Raw genomic sequence first — 6,917 nt, forward strand, 5'->3', positions numbered from 1 at the left:
CTATGAGGCTAAAGTTTTTCTACAGACAAGAGGCAGGCAGAGGACCTGGTGTTGGTGGTGGTGGGGTGTCTGTCCCAGGGAGGCCTCCTAGGGTCCTGCTATTGTGGTTCTGATTCTTTCCAGGCCCTAGCTGACTGATGGAAGGAGCTCCCCATGCTTCAATCTGCACCTGACTGTGACTGACCTATCTGGAGAGAAACAGAGACCCATGCCTGGCCTATAGCAGTCCACAGCTTCCTTCTCACCTTAGAAAACTCTCATTTCCCTGAAATTCATATCCACAGTCCCATAACCCATTAGAATTCCATGTTTGAAATTCAGTCTTTCAGTTTTCAGAAAATATCAAGTATATCCTTTATACTATGTAAACCCTACCACAGGATCCTGAGCAGAATCTGGTAGTCAAATATGTTCATTTTTCTACAACAATGACTGAGAAATCAGTTCAGTGGCTTATAGAAAGACTAACAGCCTCATGACAGTTCAGGTCAGATTTTGCTGCTAAATCACTTACCAAAATCTTAAGGTGTTGGGGTCTGGGCTGCACATTTAAGGACTTGTAAGCCTTATTTGGGCACAAGTACTGTTCATTTGTTACATCTATTTTCATTTCTGTTCACATCACTGCTTGTCTTACAGGCAAAAACTCTGACATCTCTCTGATGGGCAGAGCAGTTACCTGGTCCCACCCCGGGGAAAACCTGGGTCCTAGCCAAATACTCCCTCCCTTCAGCAACTCCATCTGCAGCCCTCCTCCCTCCCCCAGTTCACCCTGGATCTTTTCTTCTACAGTGTACAGGTCTCATTTCTCCACTCTGACTTCACAAATGTGTTTGCATCGGAAAACCAAACTCTTGTAAATAGAGGACTCCCAGATCTCCCAATCTCTAGTCTTTTTTTTTTCCCCTCAGTAACATCTATGCTGTCATTTTTTCCTCAGAGGCAGCCTTCAGGTGACTTCCTGATCCACCACAGTTCAGTTCAGTTCAGTCGCTCAGTCGTGTCTTTGTCATGACTCTTTGTGACCCCGTGGAATGCGGCACACTAGGCCTCCGTGTCCATCACCAACTCCTGAAGTTTACTCAAACTCATGTCTGTTGGGTCGGAGATGCCATCCAGCCATCTCATCCTCTGTCACCACCTTCTCCTCCTGCCCCCAATCCCTCCCAGCATCAGGGTCTTTTCCAATGAGTCAACTCTTCGCATGAGGGGGCCAAAGTACTGGAGTTTCAGCTTCAGCATTAGTCCTTCCAATGAATACTCAGGACTAATTTCCTTTAGGATGGACTGGTTTGATCTCCTTGCAGTCCAAGGGACTCTCAAGAGTCTTTTCCAACAGTGCAAAAGCATCAGTCCTTTGGCACTCAGCTTTCTTTATAGCCCAACTCTCACATCTATACATGACTACTGGAAAAATCATAGCCTTGACTAGATGGACCTTTGCTGGCAAAGTAATGTCTCTCCTTTTTAATATGCTGTCTAGGTTGGTCATAACTTTCCTTCCAAGGAGTAAGCGTCTTTTAATTTCATGGCTGCAGTCACCATCTGCAGTGATTTTGGAGCCCTCCAAAATAAAGTCTGCCATTGTTTCCACAGTTTCCCCATCTATTTGCCATGAAGTAATGGGACCAGGTGACATGATCTTAGTTTTCTGAATATCCAGCTTTAAGCCAACTTTTTCACTCTTCTCTTTCACTTTCATCAAGAGACTCTTTAGTTCTTCTTTGCTTTCTGCCATAAGCGTGGTGTCGTCTGCATATCTGAGGTTATTGATATTTCCGTCGGCAATCTTGATTCCAGCTTGTGTTTCATCTAGCCCAGTGTTTCTCTTGATGTACTCTGCATATAAGTTAAATAAGCACAGTGACAATTTACAGCCTTGATGTACTCCTTTTTCTTTTTGGAACCAGTCTGTTGTTCTATGTCCAGTTCTAACTGTTGCTTCTTGACCTGTATACAGATTCCACAAGAGGCAGATCAGGTGGTCTGGTATTCCCATCTCTTGAAGAATTTTCCATAGTTTGCTGTGATCCACACAGTCAAAGGCTTTGGCATAGTCAATAAAGAAGAAATAGATGTTTTTCTGGAACTCTCTTGCTTTTTTGATGATCCAGAGGATGTTGGCAATTTGATCTCTGGTTCCTCTGCCTTTTTTAAAACCAGCTTGAACATCTGGAAGTTCACAGTTCATGTATTGCTGAAGCCTGGCTTGGAGAATTTTGAACATTACCAGTGTATGAGATGAGTGCAATTGTGTGGTAGTTTGAGCATTCTTTGGCATTGCCTTTCTTTGGAATTGGAATGAAGACTGACCTTTTCCAGTCCTGTGGCCACTGCTGAGTTTTCCAAATTTGCTGGCATATTGAGTGCAGCACTTTCACAGCATCATCTTTTAGGATTTGAAATAGCTCAACTGGAATTCCATCACCCCTGCTAGCTTTGTTCAGAGTGATGCTTCTTAAGACCCACTTGACTTCACATTCCAGGATGTCTGGCTCTAGGTGAGTGATCACACCATCATGGTTATCTGAGTCATGAAGATCTATTTTGTATAGTTCTTCTGTGTATTCTTGCCACCTCTTAATATCTCCTGCTTTTGTTAGGTCCATACCATTTCTGTCCTTTATTGAGCCCATCTTTGCCTGAAATGTTCCCTTGGTATCTCTAATTTTCTTGAAGAGATCTCTAAGTCTTTCCAATTCTATTGCTTTCCTCTATTTCTTTGCACTGATCACTGAGGAAGGCTTTCTTATGTCTCTTTTGGAACTCTGCATTCAAAGGTATACCTTTCATTTTCTATTTTGCTTTTCACTTCTCTTCTTTTCACAGCTATTTGTAAGGCCTCCTCAGACAACCATTTTGCTTTTTTGCATTTCTTTTTCTTGGGGATGGTCTTCATCTCATCTCCTGTACAATGTCATGAACCTCCATCCATAGTTCATCAGGCACTCTGTCTACAGATCTAATGCCTTGAATTTGTTTGTCACTTTCACTGTATAATCATAAGGAATTTGATTTAGGTCAGACCTGAATGGTCTAGTTGTTTTCCCTACCTTCTTCAATTTAAGTCTGAGTTTGGCAATAAAGAGATCATGATCTGAGCCACAGTCAGCTCCCAGTCTTGTTTTTGCTGACTGTATAGAGCTTCTCCATCTTCAGCTGCAAAGAATATAATAGTCTGATTTCTGTGTTGACCATCTGGTGATGTCCATGTGTAGAGTCTTCTCTTGTGTTGTTGAATGAGGGTGTTTGCCTAGATCAGTGCGTTCTCTTGGCAAAACTCATTATCCTTGGTCCTGCTTCATTCTGTACTCCAAGGCCAAATTTGCCTGTTACTCCAGGTGTTTCTTGACTTCCTACTTTTGCATTCCAGTCCCCTATAATGAAAAGGACATCTTTTTTGGATGTTAGTTCTAGAAGGTCTTATAGGTCTTCATAGAACCATTGAACTTCAGCTTCCTCAGCATTACTTGTCGGAGCATAGACTTGGATTACCATGATGTTTAATGGTTTGCTTTGGAAACAAACAGAGATCATTCTGTCATTTTTGAGATTGCATCCAAGTACTGCATTTTGGACTCTTTTGTTGACTATGGTGGCTAGTCCATTTCTTCTGAGGGATTCTTGCCCACAGTAGTAGACGTAATGGTCATCTGAGTTAAATTCACCCATTCCAGTCCATTTTAGTTTGCTGATTCCTGAAAGGTCAACATTCAGTCTTGCCATCTCCTGTTTGACCACTTCAAATTTGTCTTGATTCATGGACCTGACATTCCATGTTTCTATGCAATATTGCTCTTTATAGTGCAATATTGTGCTTCCACCACAGTCCTTTTAGAGTCTCCATAGTTCAGAGGAGTTCAACCCACAGTCTTATTGTTTTTCTTCCTTATTCTCTTTGGCCCCACGTCTCTTTGTTTTCTCTTCTTTCTCTGGTAATACTGCTATTTAAACACATCCTAGTTACCAGTTTCCCGAATCCCTAGGGCCTACTAGGGAGCACTTTTCAACACTTTAGTCAACTTGGGGAGGCCCCACCTTGCTTGAATCAGGTTGTTCAAACCAAAGAGGCGGGTAGGTCTCTTTGTTCTGGAAATAGATCAGCTCAGTGTGGTGACCAGGTTTATCCATACTGAGGAGGGGAAAGTAGGGGGGCCCAGGCTCCACTGAAATAAGACTATGACTGTGAAGAGAGGTCCCTGGTGTGGGAATGTGGGGGCATTAGGATTCTGTTTTCTGCTTTAGTGTTTGGTAGCCTATTTCAACTTGACAGATCAGGGAAGGCCTCTCAGAGGTAACACTGGAGCAGACTAGATATGAGGGCTGGAGGGTGGCAGATGTGGCTATGGAAGATCTTGGTGGAAGTGTTCCTAGCAGAGGGAATAAGAGCTCTGAGGTGAGAGCACAGAGAGAAAGAGAAGGAAGGAGGCATGGGTGCAGGTTGGATCCTGTAGGACCCTGTGAGTTAGGGGAAGCACTTCAGGTTTTATTCTTAGGTGTGATGGAATCCTTGTGTGCTGTGCTTAGGCGCTCAGTGGTGTCCAACTCGGTGACCCCATGGACTGTACCCCGCCAGGCACCGCTGTCCATGGGGATTCTCCAGGCAAAAATACTGGAGTGAGTTGCCATGCCCTCCTCCAGGAGATCTTCCCAACCCAGGACCGAACCCAGGTCTCCCTCATTGCAGGTAGATTCATTGCAGGGAAGTAGGATATTTTTTAAATGTTCCTCTACTTGCTGTGTGTAGATCCTCTCCATGTTCCTCTCCCTCCTACTCCAGCTTTTCTGGAGTTTCTGTTTCCTTTTGGCCATCTCTCTCTTGTCGGTTGATTGTCCCTTGGTTTGAGAATGTGAGATATCTCCAAAGGTCATTCCTAGAACTCTTCTCTTTTCTTAGCAAATTGGCCCCATCTTTCACACAAGCCTCTATACTTTTCTTGCATGTAGACAAACTCAGATCTGCTTTGCTTCTTGAAGCTCTCCTAGTGGGTTTAGGTAACAGATCCAAGGCATGAAAGCAGAGCTCCAGTCAGTCAGTGTCCTTCGAACTCTGAGGGCAGTTGACTGTGTCCTGAAGGCATGTGAGCCCAAATGTAGAGGGAACATGCTGGCAAACTCCCTCTGGAGTCCACTGTCTAGAAGGAATCAACAACAGCAGTGTCCCCCAGTGTTTACATCCATTCAAGCTGATACAACAAAATACCACATACTGGGTGGCTAATGAACAACATAGTTTCTAGCGCCTGGAAGTCCTAGATCAGGGCACTGGTAGATTTGATGTCTAGTGAGAGCCCATTTCCTGGTTCTGATAGGCAGGAAGTTATCTGAGAGCAACAGAGAGGTGGACCATTCAGCTAACTGTCCAATAGCCGCCTAATCCCACCAAGCAATTTACCAGCCCTGCCCCTAATACACCCACTAGCACTGCAAAAATAGTCATGGGGCTGAAAAAGCCCCCACCTGCTGACTGGTGGGACTTTCCCCATGTCAGCACATGTACTCACCTCACAGTATCCTGTACTAAGGTAATCTTTGTCAGCCACTGGACTCATTAACTGCTCATAAATATTCCATGAATGTACTGTGCTTAGTTGCTCGGTCATGTCTGACTCTTTGTGACCCCAGGGACTGTAGCCTGCCAGGCTCCTCTGTCCATAGGGATTCTCCAGGCAAGAATACTGGAATGGGTTGCTATGACCTTCCTCCAGGGGATCTTCCCAACCCAGGGATGGAACCCAGGTCTCCCACATTGCAGGCAGATTCTTTACCAGTTGAGCGACCAGGGAAGCCCATTCCATGAATATATACATCTAATTATAACAGACTAAATTATAGGAAGAACATGCACAGTAGAGCATCTTGTTAATATAACCTGCAGCTATCAATCAATGATACCCCCCAATTATGCAAATGACCCTGCCTTAAAACCTGTACTTCAGCCATCCAGGGCCATTTGCCTCCCTTGCATGCTTCCAAGTGTTCTTTCTGTACTTTTTTTGTGTATACTCAGTTCAGTCGCTCAGTCGTGTCCAACTCTTTGCAACCCTATAGACTGCAGCACACCAGGCTTCCCTGTCCATCAGCTCCCGGAACTTGCTCAAACTCATGTCCATTGAGTTGGTGATGCCATCCAACCATCTCATCCTCTATCATCCCCTTCTCCTCCTGCCTTCAATTTTTCCCAGCATCAGGATCCTTTTCTAAGGAGTCAGTTCTTCACATCAGGTGGCCAAAATATTGAAGTGTCAGCTTCAGCATCAGTCCTTCCAATGAATACTCAGGACTGATTTCCTTTAGGATGGACTGGTTTGATCTCCTTGCAGCACAAGGGACTCTCAAGAGTCTTCTCCAACACCACAGTGCAAAAGCATCAATTCTTCGGCCCTCAGCTTTCTTGATGGTCCGACTCTCACATCCATACATGACTACTGGAAAAACCATAGCTTTGACTGTATGGACCTTTGTTGGCAAAGTAATGTTTCTGCTTTTTAATATGCTAAGTTGTCAAAGCTTTTATCAAAGGAGTAAGCGTCTTTTAATCTCACGGCTGCGGTCACCATCTGCAGTATACTCAGTCTTGTCCAACTCTTTGTGATCTCTTCTTTCCTGATTGTTAATAAACTTTCTTGCAACAGGCAAGACCTTAGATTCTTCTTTGCATCCTTACCAAGATCTGAGGCCCATAGGAGGAAGGGTCTCCAGACTCTCCTGCTGACAGTTCACAGATGGCCATTATGTGTTCTCACATGGCAAAAGGGACCAAGAAGCTCTCTGGGGCACCTCTTTTATAAGCACACTAATGCCATTCATGAGGGCTCCACTGCTGTGACCTAATCACCTCCCAAAGGCCCCACCTCCCAATATCATTACCTTGAGGGTTAAGATTTCAACACAGGAATTTTGAGGGTACATAATCA

Source organism: Cervus elaphus, chromosome 24 (genome assembly GCF_910594005.1).
Source record: "Cervus elaphus chromosome 24, mCerEla1.1, whole genome shotgun sequence".
In the NCBI taxonomy this organism is placed as follows: Eukaryota; Metazoa; Chordata; class Mammalia; order Artiodactyla; family Cervidae; genus Cervus; species Cervus elaphus.